This window comes from Quercus lobata, chromosome 5, assembly GCF_001633185.2.
Source record: "Quercus lobata isolate SW786 chromosome 5, ValleyOak3.0 Primary Assembly, whole genome shotgun sequence".
NCBI lineage: Eukaryota > Viridiplantae > Streptophyta > Magnoliopsida > Fagales > Fagaceae > Quercus > Quercus lobata.
Genome location: NC_044908.1, coordinates 40,249,979 through 40,262,158, shown reverse-complemented (window position 1 = coordinate 40,262,158; position 12,180 = coordinate 40,249,979).

Here is a 12,180-nt window from a genome sequence, read left to right as displayed (position 1 = left end):
GGATCTATTCACACTAACAGGCCTACCCCCAAACTTATCCTCTCCAATAATAGGTTCGTTAAAATCCCCAGCTAACACCCAAGGCAAATTGTGGAGCTCTACAACTTTAGTTAAATTATTCCATAACACTTGCCTTTCAGCATGCCTATGACTAGCATAAATTGCTGAAAGGAACCAGGAAAAATTTGAGCTACGTACCTTGACAGTAGCATGAATTTCCTGCTCTGTGTTTGACAAATGTGTTACTTCCACCCTATCCAAATCCCACAACATCCATAGACCCCCAGCATATCCTATAGTGTCTGTAGTGATCACTCTGTCAAAAGGGAGCCTATCAGTAATCTCCCGAGCCCGCTCACCACCAATTTTTGTTTCCATGATAATCTCTATAGCAGGATTGTGATTATTGACAAGATCCCTCATATGATTCTGGAAAGAGGCCTTCAAAGCACCTTTACAATTCCAAGCTATAAGATTCATGATTAACAAAAAAAGAATACCGGGCAGCACTCATCAAAAGGCTGGAGAGCCTTCATCTTCCTCAAGAAGCATCCGATCTCCCTTCTCGGTGGCAATGTCGCAGAGATTTTCAGTAAACCCATCGTCACTTCCTGAGTGTTTCTGAGAATATAGAACTCCGTGGATGGCTGGACCATCGAACTCAACAAAGTGATCACCCTGTTCCCCATCAAGCATGTCCGCTTTCTCAATGATTCGCACAGCCTCATCTCGCACATCACCAGCGTCTTTGCGACTAGAGCCATTGACTCCCACGTGCAGCGACACTCTTTCAGCGGAGTCAGGTCTGCCATTTTTATCATGCCTCTCCTCGCCGTTGGCGGACAGGTCGCTCTCCACACCTTTGCCGATACGAGGCTGACCCATCCCATTCTTTGAGCTAATCTTGCTCTACTCAACCCCTTCAAACTGGTACCCGATATCCGGTCCGCCACTAGTTGCTGGCTTACTATGAAAGGATGGAGAAAGGCTGCTGTTAGATTGCACAGAGGATATGGCGTTAGGTCTTTCTAGAATCCTGAAGCTATTCTGGTGTTCCTTGGATCGAGCAATGCCCTTTTTACCCTTAACAGAGGCACTAGAGGTCAAATTGGAATTTGGTGGACCCTTTTCCACTCCCGAATGATACTTTTCAATTGGGCTCGAAGGAGATGGGCCTTGGACCGAGTAAGGGGTCTCACCAACACCACCTTGGTTCCTTTCTTTAAGGAAATGGGCTGTAAGGATTTTAAGCGGGGATAATTTGCGCTTCCCTTCACGCATATAGTAACGGCTCCTTGATTTTGGGGCACTACTTGTACCAGCCTTAGCAGCAAGGTCTTGCACGTCCCACTCCCTCTACTCCTAAGCAAGAACCCATCTAGTATCAGACATAATCCCACCACGCCCTTTTGTCCCATTCCTTTTACGAGAAACCAGTAAACACGGACAATAGTTGTCCTCTAATGCCTCAAATGTGGTCCCTTTTTCTTGTACAGGAATGTCAGAAACATGGGAATTGCATGGGTGACCAGCTCGGTCCATGCTGTCACCCTCTTCCTTCTCCATTGGAGCTTTCCCATCCTTAACAGTGTACGGGCAACTCTCCCACTGGTGACCCATCCTCCCACACGAAAAACACAACCTATTAATGCTTCATAAGTTACTAGTTGCTCAAACCTCCCAATCAATACAATGTCAATAAGGGGCTTATCAACATCAACTTGCACACACAGTCGAGTAAATCTTCCTCTGGTTTTAGAAGCAGTATGAGTGTCCACTCTTAGAACATTACCAATAGCTTTCCCTATCTGGTGTAACACCTCAGCATTATAAAACTCAATGGGCAGTTCATTGAGTCTAATCCATACCGCCACTGAGGAAACGTTAGCCGAAGACTGTTTAAACTATAGCTCCCATGGTCTAATGGACAAGAAATGCTCACCTATGAACCACAGGCCCTTTTTTAACAAGGCTTCAAAATCTTCCTTCTGTGCGATCTGATGAGGAAAAAATCATTGCCAAGTCCGACGCAATCCAATCGTCCCACTGGTTTCCAGAGACTATGGATTTTAGCATGTAGGATGTTAAAGCCTACCGTTCTACCATAGACCTTCACTATTAGAGCTTTATACCAAGGAGACCTAATCTGTTGTTTGAACTCCTTAGTAAACTTCATCGCAGCCAGCCCTACACGAAGCTCTTCAACTTCTTCTTCATTCGATTCCACATCATCCTCCATGAGTTCAGCAAAGTTGAAAGCTTGTGTATAAGCTCCCGGTATCTCACCCACCAATTTATCCTTGAAGGACGGCAGTGGGGAAGGCGGTCGGAAAGCATGACCCTGATCAAACTGAGGGCGCCCCATCCCTTGGCCATCACCAAACCCCGCGTGGTTCACATTTTTAACTTTCTTATTGCTCCGGGCAAGCTCAGCCTCCTCCTCACGAGAGAGAGAGAGGCCAACAGAGGTAAAGACATTCACAGGGAATAGACTAGTACGGAAAGAAAAACCCAACTAGTACGGAGAGCGTTTGGTGAAAAGGAGAGAGAGAGTCGTATACTCAATACAAACTCTGCCTATTGGTCAGACTCAAATCCAAGCTCATATGGCAAGGAATCTGAGCTCATACCACCCCACTAACGAACTTGGGTGGCAATATATATTTACATTTCCAATTTAACAATATAACATATATCACATTCTTTATTTTACAATTCATTCCATTAAAAATAATCTATTAAAATTTACACCAACAAGACAAACGGTAACTAGACCCAAAACTAACATAACATACATCTCATTCTTTACTTTACAATTTATCTCATTAAAATAATCTATTAAAATCCACACCAACAAGACAAATAGTAGCCAGACCCAAAACCAATGGTGGCTAAATCCATCACTGCCACCCAAACCCAATCCTAACCTAGTAACAACCCCCACCACCAAACAACAACCAACCTCAGCCATGACAGCCTTCAAACCAAAAACCAAACCCACCAATACCAGCACCAATGACAACCACCAAAACCCAAAATCAAACCCACCAACACCAGCATTGGCGATCCACCCCAGCCACGACAACCATTATGACCACTACAACAACTAAAAACTCAAATTGTTGCCCAAAACTCAACCTTGCTTCCCAAATCCAAATCGCAACCCAAAACTCAACTTTTTTTCATTGATCCAGATTTTAACAATCCACCACCACGTAACCTAAAGAGTATCACTGTTGACGTTTGCATGTGCTATAATGATATCGTATTTTTAGATGTTGTTATAGTGTGTAACACTTGACTCACTTAGATTTAATTTAATTGCTTCTAGAGTGAAATTGATGAATTAGTTAATTTATTTTGAATGTGATATTATTTTATATTATGATATCTACAAAGAAAATAAATAAAAGAATATGTATTGTGGAGAGTTATTTTGTGGATTATTCATATTAAACCTTTAGTCTCCTTATTAGTTAAGGAAAATGATAAGAGATTAAAACCTATTTGGATTAGGAGTTTAAGTGTTATTGGAATCCTTTAGAGTTCTAGCCTATCTAATCAACGTTAATTTGAGTTTAATTGGGAATTAAAGTCTTGGAAGCTTATTTAAGTTTTATGGGCTTCTTGGAGGCTAAAGAGATAAGTTTTAGTGGGTTTTAAATTCGAGCCTAAGTAGGAAACGTTAATTCCAGCCCAAGTAGGAAATGTATTTAACATGTAAAGCTGAATTTATTTAAGAGTACTAATTGGAGTGGGAATGGTCTTCCTAGATTGAATTTGAGTGTTATTTTAAAGGTATATACTGGGTCTTTTTAAGTCAGCCATGTGAAAGGTAGAAAGAGACTGCAAGATTCTGAAAAAAAAAATATATAAAAAAAAAAAAAAAAAAAAAAAATCAGTGCTTAGCATGTAAAGGTTTAGGAGCAGAGAATTAGGGTTTCGCTACATTGAAAAGAATAGAATAACGTGGTACTACTAGAGAAGCCAGTAAGTTCATATTATATTGAGGTAAACATCTAAATATACATGTTTTGTTGGAATCATTAAACGCATCTTTGACTTAGGATTTATCATCTCATAGTCACATGGAAGTATTAGAAATTATATTGATATATTTAAGGGAAAATAGGCTATCATGGAAGTATCTATAAAAACGTACATTAGTTTATTGATTTTGAAAGAGATACTAATATATATGTGGAGTAGCATCACCATTCTTTATAAGTTAAGCCTATATAGACATCCATAGGTGGTGTTCAATGGTATATATATAGGTATAGCAGATTGTAGTATTAGGGATTACACTACAATTATATAAAATATAGTATAGACATGATGTATATTAGAAAGTTATGTTAGATTTAATATTGTGAAATCTTCCCAGTGGCTAAGGAAAAGTTTTATAAGAGGACTTTTTGGCGATTCAAAACCTGCCCTTATTGAGTTATTTGATCCTTAATTAGGTTCTAGTTGACATCGTTCCGGACAATTGAAGTGAAGCTTGGTTTAGCAAATAAAGGTAAGTGGACTTTAGAACATGACATCTCTCAAGACGTGTATAATTATATATATACATATTTGCAAAAGTTAAGTTTCAGAAATTTATACCATTGTCAATACTTTATACACATACCTGAATTTTATTTTTTCTTGAGTGTTATTTTGAAACAATATAAGTTAAAAAAAAAAAAAAAAAAAAAAAAAAAAAAAACTATATTTTTAAGAAAGCATTTATTATATGATATATGATTGGTATTGATAATATCATAATAAAGGAAGAATGTTTTCAAGTGGTCAATTAGACAATCTACAACCTTTGCCAACACAGGGTTAAGTGTTGGCCTTCGATCGATGTAGTGTTATTGTGAAGTGATGCAGTGTTATCATTTGCTCTTTGGAGCTAGTGTTGCCTTTTTGAGGTTAGTGTTATTGTTTCCCATAGGAATCACCCACTGAGTGTTTAGCAGTTTATGTCTTTGTTTGGCTAATGTTTAATGTTTTTCATATCAAACTATTATTTTATTGCTTTTGACCTTTATAAGTGGAAAAGTTGTTTATTACTATAATATATTGTTTCTACCTATTTAGTGTATTTTGGCTAACTAAAGTGGTTACTATTTTATTTACTGATTACAATATTATAGTTAAATGTTAAATGTTTTCTTTCTAACAGTTTTATAGAATATATTATATTACTATTAAAACTATTTGTAAATGCTTTGTAAAGATTATATTTTGTCAATGATACTATTGTTTTGTTTTGAAAGACATTCTCATATTATGTAGTCTCTTATTGAGCTTCTAGCTCACCGCCCCCCCCCCCCCCTTTCTTCACCCTTTCAAATTAGAATAATGGAATATATTTTAGTGGTAGATCATTGGAGCCATAGATTGAAGACTTCTTTTAGAGCTATATTAGTTGATGGACTGTTTTATTATGTTTTCTTAGGATAGGGAGTTTAGTATTCTTGAAACTATTTGGGATTGTATTTGAAGACTTTATTGTTAAAGTTTTGGTCGTGCATCTAATCCTTGGTATCGGTTTGGGGTGTTACAAAGTGTGTTGTAAAATTTTGAAAAGTAGTGAAGGATCGGATGTGTTGGTGATTTTGAGTGTTTTGTGTAACAAGCCCCCACCAACAACAACCACCAACCCTAGCCATGACAAGCACCAAACCTAAAACCAAACCCATCAGCACCAGCACCAGGGACAAGTTGACAATCACCAAAAACCCAAAACCAAACCCACCAACACCAGCACTGGTGACCCACTCTTGCCATGACAACCATCGTGACCATTACAGCAACCCAAAACTCAACCTTGCTTCCCTAATCCAAATCGTAACCCAAAACTCAACTTTTTTTTTTCAATGATCCAAAATTCAACAATCCACCGCCACGCAACCTACAAAGTATCGATGTCAAGATTTGCATGTGCTATAATGATAATGTATTTTTAGATGTTGTAGTGTGTTGTAAAATTTTGAAAAGTATTGAAGTATCAAATGTGGTGTTGATTTTGAGTGTTTTGTGTATTTGATAATGTATTTTGCATTTGAATGGCTTTTACATTCCTTGATTCCCAAATGAGAATGCTCTTAATTGACATTTTGACTGAAAAATTAAAACTTAAAGGATTATATATATGGGTTGGGTTCAAGTTATACCAGGTGTAACTTTAAAGAATGCTACACCACTCAATTTTTTTTTTTTAATTGCATGTGCATTTTAACAAATTCACCATTTGATTACATTATCTTCATGCATTCTCCATGCTTGTAAAATTTCAAGATGATTGAATATCAATAACCATGTCATCAATCAATTGTTTCAGGTTTTTGTAGTATAAAATAATAAATAAAATATGAGTTTATGAATTGAATGGTAAATGACAACTGATTGACATGAATATTGGTGTGCATGTTAAAAACATATAATCAAATAGTGGAGTTTTTAAAATTTGAATTTAGTAATAAGTTATTGGGTGGTTTAACATTCAAGTTATATAAGATATAACTTTACAAGAGTTACACATTTTTTCTGACCATTGATTTCTATTAGATCTAATGGTAAATAAGACACTAGTTGTCATGTCATCAACCTTCTAAAAAAAGTGATGTCAAAGAATTAAATGTCACTATTCTTTTATATAGTACGTATTTATTATTATAGAAAAAAAAAAAAAAAAAAAAAAAAAAAAAAAAAAAAAAGTCATTAACTTTCTCCACTCTCCCCGTCCTCTTCTTCTTCTCTCTCTCATCTACCTAGATCACCATAATCAAGGGAACTGCCATCACTTCTATTGAGTGTTGGATTGTGATGAACCTCATCACAAGCCAAACTCATCATTTTTGTGCATCTTCAAATCAATGAATTAAATAATGTTTCACCATAATCATAAACTCAAATATTGAAATGTTTACAAATCTCGATGCTATTCATAAAACAAATAAACCAACTACTCTCCCATTGTTCTTTAAGAATCAAACTCTAAATTTATGGGGTTTTTATTTGTTTTAAAATATCTCAAAAGCCCTTCAGTTTCTTTGATGCTACAGTAGTCACAGTAAAATTTACATCTTTCTCAGCCATAGTGGCCATCGAAACAAGAAATAAAGGAGTGTGTGGGTGCCTTTTTTCTTAGTTCCCAGGTCCAAGGATCCCGGGCCAAATACTTGTGTTTTGGTGGATTGGGCTTAGTTCACCGCAGCTAAATAGGTTGTTTACAAACCAAGTGGTGCACAGGACAAGGGTCCTACAACGAGTATGCACTGGCAAGCAAGAATATATATATATATATATATATATATATATATAATAGCAAGAATACAGCAAAAGGAAAACAATGTAACATGGAAAAAGAAATACACAATAACTGTTAGAGATCCCTAGGTCAATATGAAATTATTTGATTATTTTCTTAATTATGGATTACAATGCGCTCACTAAGACGTGTTACAAGGTCCAAATAAGCTCAAAAGTTACAGACTTAGATGGCTATTCAAGCCTCCAAGACTTGCAAAGTTTGAATCTTTGAATCCGAGTATGTTCTATAGTGGCTGTATTGGGATACCGAGAGTATTTCTCTCTTTTTACTACTTTCTCTAAGTTTTGACAGAGTTTTCTCAATGATTATGTTATGGTTCACTGCATGCCTAATTGCCCACTTCAATGCTGGCTGCCTTCCCCTTTTATAATGTCCTGGTAAGGTTCCAAAGTACCACTAACTTCTCTCTTTTGCTCCCCTAGGCACCAGAGCTCATGCTGTGCCAGTCACTCAGAGGGTTGGTCTTTTCCTTATTCCTCATAATTTTCTCCTTTTGGTGTTGTCTCCCTGAAAGTCCCTTGCTGACTTTCCATTCCGAGGCACCCTTAGGTAGCTGACCTCAGCTTTTGGCTTTTTACCTTTTTAGCTTTTGGCTGTCCCTTTTCTTGTCATTTTTCCCAAGTTATCGAAATCCTTTTATGCTAGGTTGAAGGTTTTCTCAAGCACTTCCCGTTATAGTTCTTCATTCTGGGTTTCCCAAGGTACCAGCTTTTTTGTTCATGTATTGTCACTCTCCAAGCTTTTTGGTTCTTTTCTGCACCACTGGGTGCTTAAGAAGGACACATATGTTCTTCGTTTCTTATAATTCGTGGTACCCCTTCCAAGTTGTCTCCATCCTACCTCAACTGTGCTGTGCTGTGCGTCCCAGGGATCCCGAGCCTTTGGTAGCCCCTAGGGATCTCGGCCCAGCTCTTTATGCTGGACTCTCCTTAACTCCCTAATCCTGAAAGGCTAAGTCTTTTCCTTTTGTGGATTTTTGGGCTTACCATCCCTTTTCTTTGTGGTGAATTCATCCCTTTTATGATTACTTGTCATGAGGTTGGCCCATTGTGTTATTTCCTTGGGCCTAAGTGTCATGATTTTTTTGACCTTAACAAGGAAGAATAAGTAGAGTTGATGACATTACACAATGATATTGTTTTACAAATTTGCCAAGCAATGGCATACTATAATTTTTAGACTAAATTTCACCCTTAAGTTTTTGGATAATTTTGATTTTATCTCGATCTAGATGTGAGGTTGTTTCAAAATGATGATAGGTGATAGTGTTTGAAGTGATAGAGGGCGTGGATGAATGTGTGACAGTGGCAATGACATCAACAAGATTTTCTGACATAATGTCATTTGAGAGAGAGAGAGAGAGGAATATGTAATGTTAGATCACAAATAATCATCATTCATTCATTAAGTGAAAAGTTGTTAAGACAAAGTCTATAAAGATAAGTCTGGCCTTAGCCTACAGTAATGGACTGGGAAACAAGTAGTGATATGGGCCAAATACAAAATATCTGCAATAACTTCCTTAGGAACAAAAAGGGAAGTAATGATCAGGCCCTGTTGCTGAAGATGGACCAAATCCGAGATGATGGTCTGCTCAAGCCAAGTTAGGTTTCTCCTTTGATTGCAAATCTGCACAAGCCTCTTGGTGTTGCAGAGAATTAACATTTTTGAGAATCCTAGCTCCTTGGACTTGAAAATAGCCTCCTTCACAACTTCCTGAGATGACTGATAAGATGATTTCCTTCCATTGCTCTCCCCACCCTTAAGAATAACAGCACCATCCATTGTTATCACAGCATAAGCCGAACCACTCCTTTTAGTTTTCCTATTTCTGAAAGCTACTACCTTGATGATGACTTGCCATCCCTAGTTAGTAGGCATCTAGTGAGGATGATTTGAAAATTTAGGATGTTAAGGTTGATCTTTTTGGAATGCTTCCCTATACCTGCAAGCAAGAGATTGAGCTATTAGCATAACTTCCATTGGGTTTGGCTATTTACCTTGATGAAGAACCTTGTTTCAATGGTTCCAAATAGACCATAGTATAGTGAAGAGGGATTGAAGGAAAAACATTCTATCCTTGTCCCTGTTGACATTATGCAGAATGGAAGATGACAACTAGAAATCAACTAAGTTATGGATTAAATTTGAGGTTCTGACTTCTAGATTGGAGCCATGCTAGATAGCTCTTGCAAAAGGGCAGTACAAGAACAGATGGTCTATTGATTCTTCCTCCTCATTACTCATAAGGCAAAGGTTAGTAGTTCTTATACCTCTCTTATTTAGAGTCTCAAAAATAGGAAAGCTCCTATGCAAGATTTTTCCAAATAAATGTCAAAATTTTATAGGGGAGTTCTACTTTCAGAGAAGCTTCCACACTATATTGGGTAATACATGTCTTCTTTCTTCTTGCCCCATTGAAGAGTAATGTTTTTTATGAAGCATTGAGTAAGCTTTGTTGACCTTATATTCTCATGAGTTAAGAGTGTCTCCATAAGAGCTTGTCTTCCAGGCCCAAGGTTCTAGGAATATGAAGCTGCATGATTTCCTTACTAATGTGAGGCTGGTATAATTTCCTAATTAAAGTATGATTCCAAGTTCTTTTGTTCTAATTAATGAGATCTGCAACTGTACCACCAAGAAGGTTGTTTCTTATTAGATTATGATTTGAGCATTTAAACCAGTCTGGGTGAGTGAGGGGAATTTGATGACCATCCCCAATCACACAATGACCCTCTTTCAAGGAGGCTAGACTTGGATTAGCCATATTTCTCCAGATCCATGAGTGATGAGGTTTAGTCTTATGATCTTTTAGGGTGGTCCTAGGGAAATATTTAGCTTTGTATGTTTTAGCAAGAAGGGAATTTGGGGATTGTTGTAATCTCCAATATTGCTTAGCTAGCAAAGCTTGGTTGATGGTTTTAAAATTTTTCAGACTTAGTCCGTCTATGTTTCTTGGTTGGCAAATGGTGTCCCACTTGATCAAGTGAAGTTTTCTACTTCCAACCTCATGTCCCCACCAAAAAGATCTAGCTATAGCATTAAGCTTGTTACATGTTGCTTCAAGAACATTGAAACAAGAAAAAATGTACAAAGGCATTGCTTGAAGCACATAAACTATCAAAGTAGTCCTACTAGCCTGAGATAAGAGTTTGGCCTTCCAACCTTGAAGCTTTCCTTGAACTTTATCTATGATATCCTAAAAATCAGCTACCCTCTTACCCCTTAGTTTGAAGTTTATCCCTAAATACTTGCTGGGTTTAAGAATAAGGTTAACTTGAAGAGAGAGAGCAAGGGCCTCCTTATCCTCCTGAGGAGTGTTAGGTGAACAAAACAAGTCAGGTTTACTAAAATTGATGCGCTAACCAGACACTACACAATACCAAAGAATAGTATCCTTTAGGTTAGTTGGGGTTGTCTTGTCAATTTTGAAGAAAAAGAAAGAATTATCAACAAAGAGTAGGTGGGTGAAGGGTATGCCATTTTTGCCTACTATGATTCCTTTGATCTTTTTTTGATTCTCATCCTTAGAGAGGGCAATGGATAAGATATTAGCACAGAAAAGAAAAAGATAAGGAGAGATAGGGTTTCCTTGTCTAAGACCTCTAGAAGAAAAGAAAGCTTTAGTTGGGCTACCATTGATAAGCAAAGAATATTGAACAGAAGTCACACATTCCATAATCCAATCAATCTATTTCTCACTAAGATTCATGGAGAGGAGAACAGCCTTAAGAAAGTTCCAGTTGACTCTATCATAAGCCTTAGACATGTCAATTTTCAAAGCACCATATCCTATCTTATGATGCTTCTTTTTCCCTAGCATATCAAAAATCTCATGTGCCAAGAGAATGTTGTCTATAATGTTCCTACCTTCAATAAAAACATTTTGGTAAGGAGTACTAAGAGTATCCATAAAGGGTTTAAGCCTAGATAACAAAATTTTTGAGATGATTTTGTAGGTGACATTTCAAAGACTGATGGGCCTAAAGTGAGCTACCTCTTCTAGGGTTTTGGTTTTAGGAATAAGAGCAATATATGTCTGATTGAGAGATTTTAGAATTGTACCTAAGTGGAAAAAGGCATGGACATAGTTAAAGATATCTGGCCCATACTATGCTCTATAATTCTTGATAGAAAAAATTCTTGATAGAAAAAGACTAGTATCCCATCTAGACCAGGGGATTTTTGGGGCCCTAGTTGGAAAACTGCCATTTCAATCTCCTCATTAGACACTAGCCTATCTAGATCAATTCTCTGGGCAAAATCAAGCTTAGGAATTTCAAGGCTTTCCAATTCTTTCATTAGATCTTGTACTGATTTTGTACTTGTTTCACTATATTGATTTTTGAAATGCTTTATGTAGTACTTAATATCTCCTAACTCTTCTAATATGCTCCCATCAGCTGTCCTAATTTGCAAAATCCTATTCTTAGCTCTCCTTTGCTTGACTAGAGTTTGGAAGAATTTTGTATTTTTGTCACCCTGGATAATCCAAGTACTTCTAGCCTTTTGAGCTCACATAAATTCTTCCTTTTCCATCAGATTTTCAATATTCTCCTTATACTCTCTCCATTCTAATATCTTGTATAGACTTGATTGAGTCTTGTAAATCCTGCAAAGTCTTTTGTTTTTCTCTTATCTCCTTGTCCACCTTTCCAAATCCATTTTTATTCCAACCATGAAGCTCCTTCCTAACATTTTTTAGCTTCTGTTGAAGCTGAAAAGCTCTAGATCCCTGAGAGTAAACACTCCAAGCATTCTGGATCAAAGTTTTACAGCCTTCATGAGTTAACCAGATTTTTTCAAATCTGAAGGGTCTTTTCCTAAAAGGTTGTTGAACTCAAAATCTT